The sequence below is a fragment of the Triticum dicoccoides genome, chromosome 2A, assembly GCF_002162155.2.
Source record: "Triticum dicoccoides isolate Atlit2015 ecotype Zavitan chromosome 2A, WEW_v2.0, whole genome shotgun sequence".
In the NCBI taxonomy this organism is placed as follows: domain Eukaryota; kingdom Viridiplantae; phylum Streptophyta; class Magnoliopsida; order Poales; family Poaceae; genus Triticum; species Triticum dicoccoides.
The window spans coordinates 639,736,290-639,759,711 of record NC_041382.1 but is presented as its reverse complement, the minus strand read 5'-3'; positions in this window follow the sequence as shown (position 1 = coordinate 639,759,711).

Sequence of the window (23,422 nt, the reverse complement as noted above, 5' to 3'; positions counted from 1 at the left end):
CGCACCAGAGTGGTATGGTAATCCTATTCTGGAGGTCATGTTACTTGACCATGACGAACCTACGAACTATGAGGAAGCGATGATGAGCCCAGATTCTGCGAAATGGCTTGAGGCCATGAAATCTGAGATGAGATCCATGTATAAGAACAAAGTATGGACTCTGATTGACTTGCCCAAAGATCGGTGAGCCATTGAGATTAAATGGGTCTTCAAGAGGAAGACGGATGCTGATAGTAGTGTTACTATCTACAAAGCTAGAATTGTCGCAAAAAGGTTTTTGACAAGTTCAAGGTGTTGACTACGATGAGAGTTTCTCACTCGTATCTATGCTTAAGTCTGTCCGAATCATGTTAGCAATTGCCACATTTTATGAAATCTGACAAATGGATAAACAAAACTACATTCCTTAATGGACTTATCAAAGAAGAGTTGTATATGATGCAACAAGAAAGTTTTGTCAATCCTAAAGGTGCTAACAAAATATGCAAGCTCCAGCGATCCATCTACGGACTGGTGCAAGCATCTCGGAGTTGGAATATACGCTTTGATAAGTTGATCAAAGCATATAGTTTTATACAGACTTGCAGTGAAGCCTGTATTTACAAGAAAGTGAGTGGGAGCACTACAGTGTTTTTGATAAGTATATGTGAATGACATATTGTTGATCGGAGATAATGTAGAATTATTCTGCAAAGCATAAAGGAGTGTTTGAAAGGAGTTTTTCAAAGAAAGACCTCGGTGAAGCTGCTTACATATTGAGCATCAAGATCTAAGAGATAGATCAAGACGCTTAATAAGTTTTTCAATAAGTACATACCTTGACAAGATTTTGAAGCAGTTCAAAATGGAACAGTCAAAGAAAGAGTTCTTGCCTGTGTTACAAGGTGTGAAACTGAGTAAGACTCAAAACCTGACCACGACAGAAGATAGAGAGAGAATGAAAGTCATTCCCTATGCCTCAGCCATAGGTTCTATAAAGTATGACATGCTGTGTACCAGACCTATTGTATACCCTGCCCTGTGTTTGGCAAGGGAGTACAATAGTGATCTAGGAGTAGATCACTGGACATTGGTCAAAATTATCCTTAGTGGAATAAGGATATGTTTCTCGATTATGGAGGTGACAAAAGGTTCGTCGTAAAGGGTTACGTCGATGCAAGTTTTGACACTGATCCAGATGACTCAAAGTCTCAATCTGGATACATATTGAAAGTGGGAGCAATTAGCTAGAGTAGCTCCGTGCAGAGCATTGTTTACATAGAAATTTGCAAAATACATACGGATCTGAATGTGGCAGACCCGTTGACTAAACTTCCCTCACAAGCAAAACATGATCACACCTTAGTACTCCTTGGGTATTAATCACATAGCAATGTGAACTAGATTATTGACTCTAGTAAACCCTTTGGGTGTTGGTCACATGACGATGTGAACTATGGGTGTTAATCACATGGTAATGTGAACTATTGATGTTAAATCACATGGCGATGTGAACTAGATTATTAACTCTAGTGCAAGTGGGAGACTAAAGGAAATATGCCCTAGAGGCAATAATAAAGTTATTATTTATTTCCTTATATCATGATAAATGTTTATTATTCATGCTAGAATTGTATTAACCGGAAACATAATACATGTGTGAATACATAGACAAACAGTATGTCACTAGTATGCCTCTACTTGACTAGCTTGTTGAATCAAAGATGGTTAAGTTTCCTAGCCATAGACATGAGTTGTCATTTGATTAACGGGGTCACATCATTAGAGAATGATGTGATTGACTTGACCCATTCCGTTAGCATAGCACTTGATCGTTTAGTTTGTTGCTATTGCTTTCTTCATGACTTATACATGTTCCTATGACTATGACATTATGCAACTCCCGTTTACCGGAGGAACACTTTGTGTGCTATGAAACGTCACAACGTAACTGGGTGATTATAAAGGTGCTCTACAGGTGTCTCCGAAGGTACTTGTTGGGTTGGCATATTTCGAGATTAGGATTTGTCACTCCGATTGTCGGAGAGGTATCTCTGGGCCCACTCGGTAATGCACATCAATATAAGCCTTGCAAGCATTGCAACTAATGAGTTAGTTGCGAGATGATGTGTTACGGAACGAGTAAAGAGACTTGCCGGTAACGAGATTGAACTAGGTATTGAGATACCGACGGTCGAATCTCGGGCAAGTAACATACCGATGACAAAGGGAACAACGTATGTTGTTATGCAGTTTGACCGATAAAGATCTTCGTAGAATATGTAGGAGCCAATATGAGCATCCAGGTTCCGCTGTTGGTTATTGACCGGAGACGTGTCTCGGTCATGTCTACATAGTTCTCGAACCCGTAGGGTCCGCACGCTTAAAGTTTGATGACGGTTATATTATGAGTTTATGTGTTTTGATGTACCGAAGGAGTTCGGAGTCCCGGATGAGATCGGGGACATGACAAGGAGTCTCGAAATGGTCGAGACGTAAAGATCGATATATTGGACGACTATATTCGGACATCGGAAAGGTTCCGAGTGATTCGGGTATTTTCGGGAGTACCGGGGAGTTACGAGAATTCGTATTGGGCCTTAATGGGCCATACAGGAAAGGAGAGAAAGGCCTCAAAGGGTGGCTGCACCCCTCCCCATGGGTTGGTACGAATTGGACTAGGGAGGGGGGCGCCCCCTTCCTTCCTTCTCCTTTTCCCTTCCCTTTCCTTCTCTCCTACTCCTACTACTTGGAAGGGCGCCTAGTTCTACTAGGAAAGGGGGAATCCTACTCCCGGTGGGAGTAGGACTCCCCTAGGGCGCGCCATAGAGAGGGCCGGCCCTCCCCCTCCTCCACTCCTTTATATACGGGGGCAGGGGGCACCCCAAAGACACAACAATTGATCTCTTGATCCCTTAGCTATGTGCGGTGCCCCTCTCCACCATAATCCACCTCGGTCATATCGTAGCGGTGCTTAGGCGCAGCCCTGCGTCGGTAGAACATCATCATCGTCACCATGCCGTCATGCTGACGGAACTCTCCCTCAAAGCTCGGCTAGATCGGAGTTCGAGGGACGTCTTCGAGTTGAACGTGTGCAGAACTCGGAGGTGACGTGCGTTCGGTACTTGATCGATCGGATCGTGAAGACGTACGACTACATCAACCGCGTTGTGCTAACGCTTCCGCTTTCGGTCTACGAGGGTACGTGGACAACACTCTCCCCTCTCGTTGATATGCATCACCATGATCTTGCGTGTGCGTAGGAAATTTTTGAAATTACTACGTTCCCCAACAATATCATCTCATGCTTCACTTATATTATTTTGAGATATGAAAATTGTGAAGAAATATTTGTGCTGTTGTTCTTCACTTAAATTTGTTTGAGAGCTTGTTTTAAGCAATGGTAATATATGAAACTAGTCCCAAAGTGATAGATATTCAAGTGGGATAACAAAAACTATCATGAAGATCATTGGATATTAAAACTTGATTCCTTGCAATAGTTTCACGATATGGATATAGTAATATGTGAGTCATGTTAGTGAGTAATTATGCCTTAGTAAGAATATTGGTGTTAAGGTTTGTGATTCCCTATGCAAGTACAAAAGTCAATAGTTATGCAATGAAGTTAATCCTACTTGTGGTGCATTATTCATTGTTAGTTATGTTTAATGATCGTTTATGATCGTTTTCGTTTCTTGGTTCATTGCTTCTCAATCTATTTGCTAGCCTTCCCTTGTACTAAGCGGGAATACTGCTTGTGCATCCAAACTCCTTAAACCAAGTTGTGCCAAATGAGTCCACCATACCTACCTATATGATGTATTTCCATGTCGTTCCAAGTAAATTTGTATGTGCCAACTCTAATTTTCAAAATGAATTTCCATTTTGTGTTCCCGTACCGCTCATGAAGGGGCAGGGGGTTGCCAATATTTTTCATGCTAGATATGTTATTCTCAAGATGAGTGTTCATTCACTTGTCATTGCACGAGAGTGTGGCTGGTAATAGGGATGCCCAGCCCCAAAATGAAAAGGAAATTTACTTTATGTTGTCAAATAATAAATTCCTTGGAAAGTGTTAGTATGGAAGGCACCCATGGATACGGCTAGCCATGGATTGTGAAAGAATGGTGGAAAAAGGAATAAACTTTATTTTATGTTTGGGAACCGCTTATGATGTATCTAGCATAGAAATTAATGGGAATTCTCGGTCATTTTCGTTGATGGGAAAAGCATGCCTCTCAAAACAATTTTATCTCTCAATTTAAGCTTTGAGCTTTGGCACCTCTACAAAGCTCTGCTTCCCTCTATGAAGGGCTTATCTATTTACTTTTATGCAATTTTTATTTATTGAGTCTTCATCTTCTCTTATAAAGCACCAACTAGGGAGCACTATTATGATACTTGTGCATTGGATGTAGCTAATATTTGACCGTGTTTCATGAATGGATCAGTGATTGAGCATAATTGGCTAGGGACAACTTTCTTTAGTGTTGATATTTTGAAAGACATATGGTTGCTTGTTGATATGCTTGAGTATTGAGGTCTTCATGTAAAATTATAGACTACTGCTTTGAATCGTCTAAAGTCCAAATGTCCATGCTATGAAAGAAAAGAATATGTGATGAATATGATGGGTAGCATTCCACTTCAAAAATTATGTTTTTATCATTTATGGGGAAGAGCAGGAATTAAGCTTGGGGATGTTGATACGTCTCCAACGCATCTATAATTTTTTATTGTTCAATTCGATTAAAGTATCATTCTTGGATGTTTTATACTCATCTAGTAGCAACTTTATATCATTTTTTGGGACTAACCTATTGACAAAGTGCCCAGTGCCAGTTGTTGTTTTCTTCGGTTTTTTACTTTGCATAATATCAATATCAAACGAAGTCCAAATGCCATGAAACTTTTTGGGGATTTTTTTCTAGACAAAAGACACCCAGGGAGCCAAAGAAGTGCACCAGAGGAGGCCCGTGGGGCCTACTAGGCACCAGGGTGCACCAGAAGGCCCAGGCGCACCCTGGTGGGTAGTGGGGCCCATGGGAGGCTTCTCCATCGACCTCCACCTCTATAAATACTCTAAAATCCCAAAAACTCTAGGGGAGTCGATGAAACACAATTCCAGTCGCCGCAAGTTCTAGAACCACGAGATCTAATCTAGAGGTCTTCTCTGGCACTCTGCCGAAGGGGTCAACGATCACGGAGGGGTTCTTCATCATCACCCTTGCCCCTCCGATGATGCATGAGTAGTTTACCATAGAACTACAGGTTCTTAGGCAGTAGCTAGGTGGCTTATTCTCTCTTTTTGATCTTCAATACAATGTTCTCCTCAATGTTCTTGGAGATCTATTTGATGTAATGACTTTTTGCGGTGTGTTTGTCAGGATCCGATGAATTGCGAGTTTATGATCAGATCTATCTATGAATATTATTTGAGTCTTTGTTAAACTCTTGTACACATGATTGTCATAGCCTCATATTTCTTCTCCGAAACTTTGGTTTGGTTTGGCCAACTAGATTGATTTTTCTTGCCATGGGAAGAGGTGCTTTGTGATGGGTTCAATCTTGCGGTGCTCAATCTTAGTGACAGAAGGTGACATGGCACACATGTGTCATTGCCATAAAGATAAAAAGATGGGGTCTATTCCTACATGAATAGATCTTGTCTACATCATGTCATCGTTCTTATTGCATTACTCTGTTTTCCATGAACTCAATACACTAGATGCATGTTGGATAGCGGTCGACGTGTGGAGTAATAGTAGTAGATGTAGGCAGGAATTGGTTTACTAATCTTGGACGTGATGCCTATATACATGATCATTGCCTTGGATATCGTCATAATTATTTGCTCTTCTGTCAATTGCCCAACAGTAATTTGTTTACCCACCGTATGTTATTTTCTCGAGAGAAGCCTCTAGTTAAATCTACGACCCTCAACTCTATTTCCTATCATATTAAAACCAAGAATACCTTGCTGCACTTTTTTGCTAGATCTATTTATCCAATCCTATACAATTTAATCTATCTCAATACCGAGGAGGGATTGACAACCCCTCTTACGCATTGGGTTGTAAGTTTGTGTTGTTTGCGTGCAGGTGTTGTTTAAATAGTGTTGCTTGGTTCTCCTACCGGATTGATAACCTTGGTTTCATAACTAAGGGAAATACTTACCATTTTTGTGCTACATCATCCTCTCCTCTTCGAGGAATTACTAATGCAGATACAAGCAATCAACAAACAAGCACCAGCGATCAACGTGTTAACTGGGGGACAACAATCAAAATGAGGACATGATACTGGTTCAGATGAGGAACAGGAAAACAAACAACCTGACCAAGAAAAGTGTGTGAAAATATATTTGCAGGCTATGGAATATAATAGTGTGAATACCATATCTATCTTAATATCCATTAGATAGAGACAAGTTATAGCATTAGTAGACTTTTGTAGTAATTCTACTTTTATGAACATTAAATTTGCACTAAAAACTTCATGTACTATCTTGAAGGATAAGACTAGAGAAGTTGCAGTAGCTAGGGAGGCAAATTATGGTCTGGAGCTTACATTCCTACAACTGTATTTACAGTGGCTCAAGTATTTTTTTTGTAAATTTTCAGAATTTTGGAAATACCTGGTCATGATCTAGTTTTGGGTTGGGACTGGTTGGCCAAACACAGTCCAACATCATTTGATCATATTCACAAATCAATAACTATAATTAAAGAACGGAAATACCATGTCACTATTCCGGCCTATGAGACTATAGCTGATGCAACTGAAATAGGTGAGTTGCTCAAATTGCTGAATGAAGGAGCATCAGGGGATGTGTTACACCTAATCAATGACAATACTTCACCTTCCAAAAACAACAAGCATGAAGTTCTCGATTTAGTTACTGAATTATTAAACCGATTTCCTCAAATATTTGTAGAACCAGAGTGGTTACCTCCAGTGAGAGCTTTTGACCATGAAATTCCATTGAAACTAAAGCAATTCCTCCATATATATATTCCACACCTTATAGAATTCCTCACAAGCATAGGAATGAGATGAAACACCAAGTAAATAAATTGCTACAGTCAAAAGTGATCGGAGAATGCCAAATTCCATATGCTACACCGGCAATTTTAGTTGGCAAGAAAGACAAGACATTGAGACTGTGTCAAGATTTTAGAAAGCTAAATGTTGTCACTAAAAAGAAAAAATTCCAATACCATAATAGAAGATCTATTGGATGAACTTGGGGGAAAATATTTCACTAAGCCACACCTAAGACCTGGGCATCATCAAACTAGAATGAGTGAAAATGCATACAAAGGACTGCTTTCATTGCACATTTTGTACATTTTGAATACCTTGTGATGCCTTTTGGATTGTCCAATGCACCTGGTACATTCCAAGCTCTTATAAACATCATCCTTGCTCCATATCTCAAGAAGTTTGCAATAGTCTTCTTTGATAACATATTAGTATATATTAAGAGCACTTGGAACATCTGAAAACAATACTCACTATTCTCAGCAAGGAGAAACTATCAGTCAAATTGTCTAAGTGCCCATTTACAGTTAATCAGGTGGACTACCCGTGGCACATAATTTTTGGAGAGGGGGTTTGTACGGACCCAGCAAATTATTTGGTGTATCTGATTGGCCCACACCTAGTACAGTTACACAATTAAGAGGATTTTTAGGCCTATATGGCTATTACAGAAGGTTTGTGAAAGATTTTGGTGTGAATGCTAGACCACTACATGATATACTTAGAAATGACAACTTTGTCAAGACACAGTTGCAAGAAGATGCTTTTAATGCACTAAAGCAAGCCTTAATTACAACAAAATGTATTGGCCTTACCAAAATTTTCTATTACTTTTCATTTTGGAAAGCCTTTGGAATTGGTTTGGGTGCAGTAATTATGCAAAAGGGTGGGGCCATTGCTTATTATAGTTCTACAATGTGTCCTAAGAATGCAACACTGTCCACTTATGAAAAATAGGCACCAACAATTATAGAAGTTCTCAAAAGGTGGAGACATTACTTTGTTGGGCACAAATTAATTATCAAAACTGCTCACCAAAGCTTGATGTTTATGACTGATCATAATATTAACACTGAAATTCAACACAAGCTCATGCTTAAGTTGCTCGAGTTTGATTTTTTAGAATATAAGAAAGGCAAGGATAATATTGTGGCAGATGCCCTATCCAGGAAATATTCACTTCATGCAATCTCTCTAGTCACTCCCAAATGGATAGTAGAAATGGAGCAATCTTATGAAATGGACCCCAAGAATAAAAACCTCTTGGAAAAACTACTTCTAGATCCTAATTATATTAACCAACTTGATGTTTTGCACAATGGATTAATCAAGCATAAGGGGAGAATTTATATTGGGGATGAAAAAAACCTCAAGACCAAGTTATGGACTGCCCTACACTCATCATCCTTAGGTAGTAATTCAGGCAGGAAAGTCTCTTGTCACATGATAAAAAAATTACTGGCCTGGTCTCGAGTTTGACATGGACAAATTGGTTACTATGTACCCTATTTGCCAAAAGAACAAGGGAAAATACTGTCACTACCCAAGTTTATTAGATCCTCTCCACATTCCTGACATGGGTTGGACTCATTTGAGTGAAGGATTGCCTAAATCTCATTGAAATGATGTGATTTTTATGGTTGTGGATAGACTAACTAAGTTTACCCATTTTATTCCATTACCAGACCCATTCACTATGCAAATAGTGGCTCAAGCTTTCATTGATAATGTTATCAGACTGCATGGACCTTCCATTGCTATTGTATCCAACAAGATATAATTTTCACGAGTAAGTTGTGGAAAGACATATTCAATGCTCTTGAAATTGAGCTGCGTTACAGGCTAGCCTATATATCACCCCCAATCAGATGGCCAAACAGAAAGAGTCAATAGGTGTATTGAGAACAATTTAAGATGTATGGCTTCTACTCAACCTAAACAGTGGTTACAATAGTTGTTACCACTCCTCTTTACATAAAACTTCTTCTGAAGAACTATATGGATACCCGCCTCCTCAAGTTAGTGAGTTTGCGAACCATGACAATGCTGCTCAAGAGTTCCAGCCTAACTAACAAAAACCTTTAACAACCCTAAAGGAAAATCACCGCAAAGCGCGGCAAAGAATGAAGAAGTTTGCTGACCGAAAAAGAGTGGAAAGAAAAATTCCAAGTGGGAGACATGGTTTATTTGAAGATGTAGCCATGTCTAAATGTGTTTGTTTTAAAATCACACATTAAACTGGAGAGCAAGTTTTATGGACCATTCCATGGAGTGGGAAATGTGGCTTATCATTTGCTCCAGCAAATGCAGGGATTCGCCCAGTGTTTCACATTAGTGAGCTCAAACGATATGTTGGACCAACAACATTTCCATGTGCAGATTTGTCTTTGGTTAATGTTGATAGTTGCATCAAGACCAAACCTGTGCTAGTTTTACAAACTCATCAGACACCCCGCAACAACTTGCCTGTGGTACAATGGTAAGTTCAATGGGGGAATTTCCATCTAGAAGATTCAACAAAGGAAGATGCTAACTTTATGAAGCACACAACTCATGCTTTCTTCAAGCAAGTGGAAGGTTGGTGTAATCAGTCATAAAAGCTTCTTGAGGACAAGATCGTGCTCAAAAGGGGAAATTGTCAAGAATGTTTAGCCCAATGGGTAGTACAAATCAAGTTGGGTTATGAAGATCCAACAGCCCACATTCGATCACTTATTTACGGTATCATTTCACCATTTACTTACTATTGTTTATCTTTTACCATTGTCGAGATATATGAGTCGTTGCCGAGTGCCTATAACTCATTCCCCATTTCAGAGAAAACTCTTTCATACTATAAACATAAATCTAGTAGTAGAAATGGATATTCGCTGGTATATCTTGTTTTCCTGATCTAGATTGAAACCCTAGATCAACTTCATCCCCAAATACCTCGATCCGCAACTTTGGGGCATGACATCTTATACCACTGCAACTTATAGTGGCATTGATAACTTGGAATGTTAGTAATTTCTTCAGCCTAACAACAATCTACATATAAATTAAATGTGGCAATCTATATAATAAAGTGAATGGTCAATTTATTTGTAGTATGTCATTGAATCCTTGGATTACTAGCATGATTTAGTGGTGCTTTTCAAGCACGTAGTATTATCGAGTCATGTCATCATGCTGTAGAAACAAAACTGTATTCCCCGCAAAAAATGGAAATGTATGTTGCACTCTTTGCTCACATGCAATGCAGGTATAGAATATTGCTACATTACAAAATAGAAGTACTTTAAATTTAGATCATCTCTTCATACATAATTCATCTAAGATTAATCTTTAATTTCCCGGAGCAACACACTATGTAACTAAATAGGGAGACACAGTCATCTATTTCTCTCGACATGTAAACATATCATCTTAAGATGGAACCATGCATAAGAAGAGACCCACATCAACATGTGACCATGCATGTGAAAAGGCCCACGTCAAAAGGATTTTTATTTTATTATGATACTTATATTCAATAGTTTTTGAAATACAATGATCAGATACCACTAGTGCAAGCGGGTCCTATACAGACGGTTTTTGTCCCCTTTTCGTGACATAGTTTTAAACCATTGCCTTGCCTGTGTGTGGGATAGGGGGTCCATCCCACACGACTCAGAAAATCATCAATGCTAGCTCCTCTGGTCACACACGTGGTGCAAAAAGAGCTCGTGTGCGATCGGGTGAGCCATCACAAATAATTATACGGGCCCAATTGTGTGAGATGTTCTTAGCACCCCACACATTTAATCACACACAATTGTCCGCACCACGTTGTCTGTGGTAGGGGTGGCCATCACAGACGATACTTATAATTGTATCATTTGCGTTATTGAATACATCACGCACATTTCCTAGAAGAAACTGTATGGCATAGAGCTTTCCATCACACACACTTTTAATGTGGAAACATTTGTGCAAGGTGGACTAATGCAAAAAATTGTCAGGAGGAAGCCGTGTGTGATTGTTCATTGATCCAACACGCCTACTTTCTAGATAATGTGTGGGTTGTTTGAGGTCACTAGTGCAGCGACGTGCTATACAAACGGTTTTTTACCCCCTTTTCCATGATAGAGTTTCAAACCATCGCCTTGCATGTGTGTGCGGGGGGTCCATCCCACACAACCAAGAAAACCGTCGGGGATAGGGAGTAGGAATGCATATGTTTTGCAGATCTAAGCACATGCGATGCCCGCATCTATCCCAAACCGTTGTCGTCACACAATTATTTGTGATATACTCCCTCCATTTCAGAATATAAGGTGTATTGATTTCCCTGCAAGTCAACCATTTGAATGTTTGACCAAGATTATAGAATGAAGTAACAACATCTGCAATACCTAATAGATAAAATATGAAACTACTTTTCATGATGGATCAAATGATATAAATTTCATATTATGGCTATTGATATATTTTTCTAAAAACTCGGCCAAACACGCACTAGTTTGACTTTTCATAAAACAAATGCACCTTATATAAATGAACGGAGGGAGTATCGAATATCCCAAACGCTCCATCCTTGCTACTCGTGTGTGATGGCATTACCATCATACGCGCTATTCTATGCTACAACATTTACGATGCGCTCCCCATCACAAACGGTTCACGATTGTAAAGCATGTATGATAAGGAGACTATCACACACATTCACTTTTCCTGAACCGTATGTGATATATAATTAAGAAGATAAGTTAATCATCATACATGTGTCGGATGAGTTTACGAAACGTCCGGCTGTCGTACTAGTGTTGGATGGGATAAATATCACACACGCTATTCCGGGGTGCAACGCTTATGATGCGTACGACATCAAAACAGTTCATGATTGTATAGTGTGTACGATAAGGCGACTATCGCAAACATTTAGTTTGGTCGTACCGTTTGTGATATTATTTGACATCACACACGCTTTGCAAATGGCAATTGTGTTCATGGTCGCACACATTTTCTCTCTATGAAACATGTCAGATTATGAGGTATATCACACACATTGTGCTTTACAGACTGTGTGCGATGTAATGACCTGCAGAGTGTAATTTCTCCCTAATTTAATTGCTGCAATTTAAATTTGTACATAAATTTCCTTTGAAAGTAAGGAATACCTTATTTCATATCCATCAGGTTCAACAACCAATGCATTATTCAATTGGCAGGTACATATGTTCACGAATTACATCAAAAAAATTTACATAAGCACCAAATAAAGAATGATGAACTAGGGTTGTATACTTGTATTAATGACGGTGAAGAAAGAGGAGAAAGACATTCTAGTTGTTGTGCAAGGTGAAGCGGAATGGACATATTGTGCCCTCCACCATGTCGAATTTACGCACGACTCTAGTCCAACCCCTTGTGATAGCCGACCGCCCATCCTTCATTATCTTCCTGAGGACTTCTAGATAGTCACTGTAATCTGGTAGAAATACTTTAACCTTTGCATATCCACTAATCATGTAGTTTGAGAGGTAATCTTGAGTAAACTGCTTCAGGGACCGTTGAAAGGAAAAAAGATTCAGACATTGCCATCTAACAACTTATTATGGGCAGTAAAAAGAAGGCTACAGAGTTCTTACTTACCATCGTGTAGTTCATTAATTGTTGTCTTGGATAAAGTGTAAATAAATAGTTTAATTGCCATCTTTTGACCCATTTTACTAAAAAAATCAGTTTCCTCACTTGATGCTAGTTCATGAATATCTCATTGCCTCATACACAAAAAGGGTCGAAGCTCAGATATTTACCAATGACATATGTACCTACAAGCACCAAGTTAATATTAGAAGCTAAACTACAATTGCACAACGATGTATTACAACACTCCCTCCATCCCATTATATAAGATCTTATTATATCCAATATACTCACATATTGGATGAATTAACATCTTATATTATGGGGCAGAGGGAGTATATAAGCCATGGGATGAAACTAACATCGATGGAAAACAATAGTCATTCCTAATATTGTCCTGTGTAAGTACATTGAAAGGCATGTTAAGCACAACGAGCTAAACATCAACCAAAAATACCCATGGTAGACAACATAATCTCCAAAGGTTAGCTTGAGTGTGTAGGTTTAAGCACGCTAGTTAAGCAAAAAAGAAGTTAAAAGTGTGTTAACTGCAAAAGGCCTAACATTTGACAACAACCAAATATAGTCATTCGAACTAGTATTGTGCAAGTTTAAGTACACAAGTTAGTGTGAAATAAAAATGGAAAGGTGTGTTAACTACTACAGGCTTAACAACAACCAAATAAGGTCATTTGTAATGGTATTGTTGAAACTGGTATTCACGAAATTGAACTGCACAGTTCATACTTGCACATATAGAACATCACATTTGTGAATAACTGAAATAAACAAGGCATACTCTGAACAACAAATATATTAATTGAAACTAGACATATGCTAACTACAAACAGCCGAGCAACCAAAAACCATTAAAAGAGGCATATGCTCACGACAACAGGCTTAACTACAAGAAATATATTCATTCATAGTGGTATTATTAAAATTGCATAGAACATAGCTTGTGCTTAAACATCAAATTGTATAATTGGACATCACAATGTGAAAAAATAGGGGTCGTATTACCTATAACAGGCTTAACAAGAAACAAATATGGTCATTGAACTGCTATTGATGAAATTATATTGCACAGTAAATAGTTGCACATATAGAGCATCACATTGTGAATAAATGAAACAAACGAGGCGTACTGTAAACAACCAAATATAGCAATGAAAATTGGACATATGGTCACTACAAAAGGGGCTCAAAAAAACAAATCATGTATTCCCCCCTTTGAAGAAGCACGACAAAACAAATCAGGGCTTTCTTCACTTGTCACAGATAGGCTCCTTCCAATTGGAAGAGCATGAACTCTCGGTGTGCTCCATGTTGATACGTCCATTTTGCATCATATTTTCCTATTGATATTTATTGTATTTTGGACTGTTATTTCACTTTATGATACTATTCTTATGCCTTTTCTCTCTTATTTTGCAAGATTCACATGAAGAGGGAGATTGCCGGCAGCTGGAATTCTGGACCGGAAAGGGGTGCAACAGAGATAGCTATTCTGCATACCTCCAAATGACCTGAAAATTTTACGGAGAATTATTTTGGAATATATAAAAAATATTGGTGAAAGAGTTACCAGAAGTGAACCCACCAGGTAGCCACAAGCATGGGGGGCACCCCCCGAGCTTGTGGAGCCCCTGGCAGGCCTCCGAGGCCCATCTTCTCCTATATGGTACCATTTTCCCTAGAAAAATCAGAAGAAAACTTTCGGGATGAAGTGCCGCCTCTGTTGGAAAAGGCAGTGCCTAGGAGGCGCTTAGGCACGCCTAGGCGCTAGGCAATGGCCAAACGCCTCGCCTAGGGCATAAATGGAGGTCTAGGCAAGGCAAGTAAGGAATTGTCTACCCAAGCAAGAAATCATGCAACATACTATACTGATATGCCAAATGGGTTAGATTCCAATGGTCGTAGACGGTAATTAACTTATTTATATGCCCTAAACTAATATCAACACCCATATAATAATCACAAATATACTACGAGTAAAAACTATATTACCGCCTAGGCCGTGCCTAGGGTGCTTAGGTGCCGCCTAGACACTAGGCGAAGGCCAACCGCCTCACTTATGCCTACCGCTTTTTCCAACCTTGAGCGCCGCCGTCTCGAGGTGGAACCTGGGTAGGAGCACTTTTGCTCTCCGACGGAGCGATTCCACCGGTGACACTTCTCTCCGAGAGGGGGAAATCTAAGCCATCGACATCACCAACAACCCTCTCATCATGGGAGGACCAATCTTCATCAACATCTTCACTAGCACCATCTCATCTCAAACCCTAGTTCATCTCTTGTATTCAATCTCTGTCTCAAAACCTTAGATTGGTACCTGTGGGTTGCTAGTAGTGTTGATTACATCTTGTAGTTGATGCTAGTTGATTTATTTGGTGGAAGATTATATGTTCAGATCCTTGATGATATTCAATACCCCTCCGATCTTGAACATGAATATGATTTGTAAGTAGTTACTTTTGTTCTTGAGGACATCAGAGAAGTCTTGTCATAAGTAATCATGTGAATTTTGTACTCGATTGATATTTTGATGATATGTATGTTGTTGCTTCCTTTAGTGATGTCATGTGAATGTCAACTACATGACACCTCACCATACTTAGGCCTAAGGGAAGGCATTGTGCAGTATAGTAAATAGATGATGGGTTGCTAGAGTGATAGAAGCTTAAACCCTAGTTTATGCGTTATTCCGTAAGGGGCTAATTTGGATCCATATGTTTCATGCTATGGTTACATTATCTTAATTCTTCTTTAGTAGTTGCAGATACTTGCGAGAGGGGGTAATCATAAGCGGGAGGCTTGTTCAAGTAAGAGCAGTACCCAAGCAACAGCCCACCCACATATCTAAAGTGTATGAGAATGCCGCCGAAGTGCGCCATCAGAGGGAGTGACGACGCCGAGGCTGGTGAAGCACCTGAGCACCACATGAAGCTGGGCATGGAGGTTGCCATCGCCGTCGACGAGGTCTCGCACAAGCAGCAGCGTGGCCTTGACGTTGTCGCCACCGTCATGCTTCCCCAGCCATAGCTGGAGGTCCACAGCGACTCCGGCGACCACTCCGGCGATGACTCCGGCGACGACTCCGTCGACGACGGAGAACCGCTTAGTCATCTATACCCATTTTTGTGGCTAGTCATGCCTCCCCCTTTTTGCAATAGAAATCATATGGTTATGTTCTTTCAATCCATGAAATCAGGGTAAAATTCGTTAAATCTGTGTAGTGTATTGATTGTTTGAATGGTACAAATGATAAGTGTTGTTGATAAGTGAGATATGTACAAATGATCATGCTAATAATCCGTCTAGGGTTAGTATAACTGTTTGTTCTGTACAAATGATTTTTGCTAATATCCGACTAGGGTTAGTGTTTCTACTAATAATTTGTTGCCTGTTCTTGAGAATTGATGTTGAGTGTCCTACATATATGTTTGTGCCAAACAATTCCAGATGTATATGTACATAGATGATTGTGCTAAAAAATCGAACCAAAATCTTGCGAATAATCCATCCAGGGTTAGTGATTAATTGTTTATCCTATACAAATAATTTTTTGCTAATAATTCTACTAGGGTTAGTGTTCGTGCTAATAATTCATAGCTAGATCTTGATAATTGATTTTGAATGTCTATATATATGTTTGTGCCAAAAAAATCTAGATTGGTATGTAAATATATGATTGTGCTAGAAAAAATCAAACCAAAAACTTTGTATCTATCTAGAAAAACCACCATCAAATCCTATTCCTACTTTTCGGCATGTAATTGGCTTGATGCCAAATTTTGACAACTGCCAAATGTTGGCTAGAGATTAGTTGCATACCAATTTTCATTGACAATCTCACAAAAGGTTGCCAAGTGTTGGCAACTTTTAATTTTGCCAAATATTGGTAACAAACCAATCAGCCTCTTAATTTTGTTGCACTAAGTTGTGTGCTCTCAATTTATGCATTTCTTTCATCATGATCACTTGATGATTTAGGGTTCACGCCATCACAGGATATATTATGTTTCATAAATTTTGCCTGCTGAATTCGCATTATAAAATATATTGATGCCATATTTTTACTATATATATAGATCCTATCTGACGATGTCGACGGCGAGGATGAAGATGGCCAGAGAAGGTTCAAGAAGCAAAGGGCTCTAAACAATTTTTATATAAAAATAGGATTCCATTGCTACAAACCAAAGGGCTCTAAAAGTTTTTTTTCCTTATAGAAATCATATCCTATGAAATTCTTATAAAATTCTTCCAAACCGGAGGAGGCATCGGTCTTCAAATTAAGCTGCACGTAGTGCCTTAGATTTATCCCTTTAGTGGTTGTATCAAATTAGGGTGACAACTAGATGCAAAATTAACATGCTTTACAATCTGTGTGTGCTGTTTTCCATGTTTCGGAGAGATAGAGGGAATCGCCTCCCTAGCAAGTATCTTCTTTTTTGTAGGCACGTTAGTCCAAGTAGCAGTAGTAACTAGCAAGTCTTTAGTCTATGTTTATAGAGTGGACCAGCTTGAGCCGAATAAGCTACAGTAGCACTGATTGGGTTGCTTCATCGCTGCTTTACCCGCTTGTGCCACTCTGATCTCTCTCACTTCCATTTCTGCACACTACCACAAAAACAAAGCTGTGGCTATTGCTCCAGAAACATGCCAGATGGATGGATAACCACGGTGCTGATCCATCCGAATTTAGGAACAAAAGTGCTGCTTAATAATCTAGTAAAAAGAGACGCCTTTCAGCACACACCCGGCATAAATTTTTGTGATCCGTAACATCACGAACGCCCAAGTTTTACAGTTGGGATTTAGGGGGACAGGCCCATGCCTTATCTGGTAGTTTAATAATCCTCAACGCATCTCATCAGACGATGCAGATTGGCGGCGGCTTTGGCGTTGGAGGCAGTAGTAAATAAACTAATGCCTCATGATCCGAGCTGCCTCTCCTTTTACATCTGAGCAGCAGGGAGGCTAGATGCTTTGGCCCAAAGTCACCATCACATGCCTCTCCCCTCTCACGATGCGTGGGTTGCTATCAGCACAACAATGACAGCACAGGCGGCAGCGGCCAAGCTTGGGATTAGACTGACTGACACTAAAGAAAAGGCCAGCGGAGTGGAGTGCTGCGGTGGCTCTCCCTTTTCCTTTCCTCTCATCGCTCCTCCCCTGCTTTTATTCTTCTTTTAGCACAGCATGAGCGGTTTGTGACGTTGATGATGCCCGGGCCGGGCAGTAACAGGAGGAGGACCCCTCGTGCAACATCCTGGGGAGGCTTTGAGCAACATATTGGCGATCGCTCGGAGATGATGTCAACACATTGGTGATCCATGGGGCCTTCTGAAATGGACAGGTCGCAGCGCATCCCCCTTCTGCAAGCCAAAATGTTTGAACAGCACATGCTTTGATGCAGTAACTATTTGGCGTTCTATTCTGAGGACAACGAAATAACCTTTGCTCCACTGCTTCACTGGTGCATGAAGTTTGCCCCGAGTTTATCCAAGAATCCTGACTGTCAACATGACAGTCCGAGGAAAATTCCATGGCCGTTGTTATGCTGTGCTTACTGTTATAAGATGCACTTGTTTGTTTAGGAAAAGTACCACTGTTCCTGGGAACAGATTGGAGTTGGATTGTTCTGGTCATCTGATTCTTCTTCTCACGTTTGATCTCGCATATTCCAGGATGAAGCAGTGGACAATTGCATATTTTAAGAGTCACAGCACATCAAGTACCCCTAACTGTATCTTAGCCAATATTTGTATGAACAACATAAGCAGCACGGAACATTTACTGAGACTACATAAACAATAGTCATGGGACACGCCGAGAAAATGTGTGCCGTTTTATTCTTTTTTTCTGCAGGAAAATGTGTGCCGTTTTATTCATAGGCGGGATTTTTCTCTTAGGTCGTTTAACTTTTTTTCTTCAGAATTAGAACACGCACAACGGTAAATACGACACAATGGCCACTAGTTGCTAGGCAGGCGGGATATGAAAACTCTAAACTTAATTATCAGCCCATTATCACGCAAATATGTGGATGGGGGTCTCTGAGAGGGGAGCTCCAAAGTGGCACCTGAAGAGCTGGCAAACGAGCCAACGCACACACCCGTACCCTCTCGCGTGCCCCTTTAGGGCCAACCCTAAACCCAGTTTCAATATTTTGTTTTTTTGTTTGTTTCTTCTGCTCTTATTTTTTCTTCAGTAGTTTCAAAAAAATTAACTTCGGAAAAATGTTACAGAAATCATAAAATGTTCGTGCTTTTAAAAAATGTTCATGATTTTAACAAAAAAAATTGTCTATAGAAAAATGTTTCTGAATTTCTCAAAAATGTTCATGAATTTCTGAAATATGTAAATCGATCAAAAATGTACATGATTTCAAAAAATATGTACGTTTATTAAAAAATGTTCACCAATTAGAAAAAATATCATAAATTTTTAAAAAAGTTAATGCATTTTCCAAAATAATCAAAATTCTTCCCAAAGTTTTCAAAAATGTTCGCAAAATGAAAAAAATGTTCGTTGATTCAAAAAAAACTATTCATGATTTAAAAAATATATACGAAAACAAAAAATGTCTTTGAATTTCAAAAGTTGTTCCTGACTTTCAAAAAATGTCCGCCTATGCCAAATACTTGTTCACGAGTTCAAATAATGCACGCAATTTTAAAAAAATGTTCATATATTCGGAAAATGATCACAGTTTTGTAAAAAATGTGAGGAATTTCAAAATTATGATGAATATTTTTCAAATTTGACGAATAAATTTTGGATTCGAAAAAATGTCCTTCTGATATAAAAAAATGTTCCCCAATTTCACAAAAAAATTGTGGAAATTTGGAAGGGCAAAAACAAGAAAAGTAAATAATCGGAGCATACTAAAATAAAAAAGAAAGGAACTAAAAAACGAACCAAGAAGAAAAAACCGCAAGGAGAAACAAAAAAAAAAAGATCTGGACAGGATCTAGAACCTTCCCAAAACAGGAATGGAGCTAGTTCGACCGGCCCATTTACTTTTTTTTGTTTTAAACTCCAAAAACGTGTGCTCGACGTGATTCGAACTGCAAACCTCCAAGTGGGACAACTGACCTGCTGTTCTTACTGTGCTTTTTTTAATTCTCGAAATGATACGCTAAAAATCTGTTTCCCTCATTGTTATTTTTTTGCTTGGCTGGTTTTTTTGGTGTTTTTTTCTTTTCTCATTCTTTTTCATTTTCGCATTTTCTTTTTCTTTTTCAAAATTCATGAAGATTTTATTAAATTCCGCAACTTTTTCCAAGTCTGCGAAGTTTTTTCAAATTTGATGAAGTTTTCTAAAAATTGATGAATTCTTTTTAAAAAAATCGATGAATTTCCTCAAATTCAAGAACTTCCTTTCAAAATGGATGATTCTTTTCCAAATTCTTGAATTTGTTTTAAAATTGATGGAATTTTTTCAAAACCGATGAATTCTTTTCAAATTGATGATAGACTTTTCAAATCGCCGAACTTTTTCCGAAATTTTGATTTTTTCAAAATCAAAGAACTTTTTCTTTTTTATTTTTAGATGAAAGTTTTCAAATTCACAAATGGATGACCTTTTCTATAAAATCTATAATCCTTTTTTGATTTCACAATTTTTATTCAAACTTATTGAAAAACCGGCCGGGTTATTTCTTCAAAACCAACAACACAAATGAAAAATAAAATAACCCGCGAAGCGAGCGGGAGGGGAGGCTTGCGAACTCGAGTTGCGAGGCGGCGGCCTACTTGGGCATCTGTGAACGCCAGCACTCCTTTCCGGTGCTGAAGGCGCGGAATTGGAGCTCTTGGTCATCACATGGGCGCATATGTATCTCGCCTCACTTGAGCCCAATGGGGCGGGAGAAGCACTGGCTCCCTCGCACATAGTGTTAAAAAAATGTTGGCACAACTTTTCAAATATGTTAATAAAATTCAATAAAATATTGGGGACAACATAAAAATGGTTTTGTGTTTAAAAAATGTGCATCATATTTTATTTAAAAATGTGTATATAATGTAAAAAAAACATGTGCTTAATGCAGAAAACTGTTCATACCATTCAAAAAAGTGTGTGTGACATTTCCAAAATATGATCATGACATTTTTAGAGAGAAAAATTGATACAACATAAAAATTATTCTCTTAGTATGTTTCTTACCGTTCAAAAAAATGTATGTGTATTTTAACGAAAGAATATCTCATTTCAAAAAAATGTTTATTCAATATAAAAAAAATGTTCCCGTGGTTTGACAAAAATGTTTTGTGACATCTAAAAAATGGTCCATGTGTATTTGAAAAAATATGAACATGTATCAAAAAATCTATTTAAAATATGTACATCATGGATTTGAAAGATGTTCAATGTATACCAAAACATATGTCACGTGTATGTGAAAAAGGTACGATGAAAACCAGTGAAGAAACGCCAAAAACAGGAAAACGAAAGTGAACAGTGAAAAAAATGCAAAAAAGTAACCTAGGAAACCGAAGAAAAGCAATGCCTGGTGAAGAAACACAAAAAACCTGTGAAAAAACAAAGAAAACCGAAGGAACAAACCAAAAGAAATGAATAGAAAATCTAAGGTGTACATCTGTTACTGTCCATTGGCTTCGCACGGTAGGCGACCGAGAGCTACATCTTGCAATAAGCGAGATACAGCTCTCATGCGAGACCGAACAACCACTCTGCCTCAAGGAACCGCTGTATTGGGCCGGGCCATTTTACTATGCTTTGTTCGTTTCTTTTTGTTATATTTGAAAATCTTATAAATACATATACTTTGAACTTTAATTTTTAAAAAGGTACTCGTGGTGTACCGAGTATAAAAATTGTTCGCACGACTTTAGAACAATGATAGTACTATTTAAAAGTCATGGCAATTAAAAAATGTGCATGCGCTACAAAAAAATGTTTAGTGATTCTTTATAAACGTTTACATAAGTCTAATAAAATGTTTTTTAACTAAAAGATGTCTCGAAACATTCTAAAAAAATCATGTGGTCCAAACAATGTTTGTAACATTTTTAAAACAATGTTCAGATAACACGTATTTTTACAAAGGATTCATGTCATTAAAAAAAATCAACATGCATTTGAAAAATGTTTACCATGTTTTCAAAAGACGTTCAAAACATGTATTTGAAAAAATGACATAATGTATTCAAAAAAATGTTCAATGTGTATAAAAACAAAGTTCCATAAGGAAAATGTACAGTGTGTAGTGAAGAAAGTAGATATGTTTTGAGAAAGGTGACCCATGATCTCGTCTGATATCCGGAACGGAGAGCCTGCTTTGGTGGTAAATCCATATTAGGCGCTGACTGCTATAAAATGTTGCGGAACATGGGCGCGCCATGGGCCGGTCAAATAAGAGGGAAGGAGAAAATTATTTTTTAATGCTAAAAAGATAGTTTTTATTGAATAGTCTCCATTCTTCCATCGGTTACTTTTCATTTTCTTCCATTTTTCCTTCTTCGTTTTTCATTTTTTCCATATTTGTGTTCGCTTTTTTTATTCTTACCTTAATTTTCCTTTTACCTTTTCTCTTCCTTTTCAGTTGAAACTTTTATTTCATCATTTCAAAATAATTTTGAAATAAAATGTAAAAAATATTTTGTTTTAAATAGCTTAGAAAACGAAATGTTAATGAGTTTCAGAAAATAACCCTGAAAATTTAAAATATTCATTAAATTTGAAATAATATCTCAGGAATTCATTTTTTTGCACGAATTTGTAAAGTTTTCATGAATTTAGAAAATGTTCCAAAACTTAACAGTGTTTACAATTTCTTAAAAAATGTGCATCTAAAAAGTCCACTTATTTGAAAATGTTCACATGATTTAAGTAATTATTGACCTATTCAGAAAATTGTTCGTGTTGATCATCCATGTTGTAAATTGTTATACGGTAAGTATTTTATATGTTCTCTACTTTGTTAACCTTTTTTTCGCTAGAAAACTTTCAATCTATTCATCTTCAATCAAGACAGTACAACGAATATAAGAAATAATAAAAATTACATCCGGGTCCGTGGACCACCTAGCGACGACTACAAGCACTGGAGCGAGCCGAAGGCTGAAAGGATCGAGATGGACCTAGAGGGGGGTGAATAGGTACTATAACAGATTTTAATTATTACTTAGCAATATTAGGCAATAATGCAGAATATAAAAGTGAGCCTAACAATTGTAAGTGTGATACTAAGGGCTAAGCAAGATAACAAGTATCACAAGTATGTAAGTAAGCAAGCACAATATGAAATGAGTAAGAGCTAAGAAATAAGTAACCACAAGTAGAGAGTTAGGGTTAGGGATAACCGCAACTCCAGGAGACGAGGATGTATGCCGATGTTCACTTTCTTGGAGGGAAGTTATGTCACCGTTAAAGAGGTGGATGTTACCACGAAGGCACACCAACGCCACGAAGGCTCACCCTATTCTCCCTTTGAGACAACACCACGGAGGCGTTTCTCAACCACTAGTGGTAGACCTTGGGGTGGTCTCCAAACCCTCACAAATTTTTCCAGGGGTAATCACAAGGGTCGATTCCTCTCCTCAAGACTCCTACCGCCTAGGAGTCTCCAACCTCCAAGAGTAACAAGAATGATGGGAAAAAACTCAAGACTTGCTCAAATCACGAATTCTTTTGGTGCAAAGAAGGGGAAGGAGTGGATATATCACTTGATCGGACAACTCCTCTCAAATGCTCTCAAATCCCTTGGGGATCTAAGATTTGGTGTGGAGAAGTGAGAGAGAGTGAAATGTG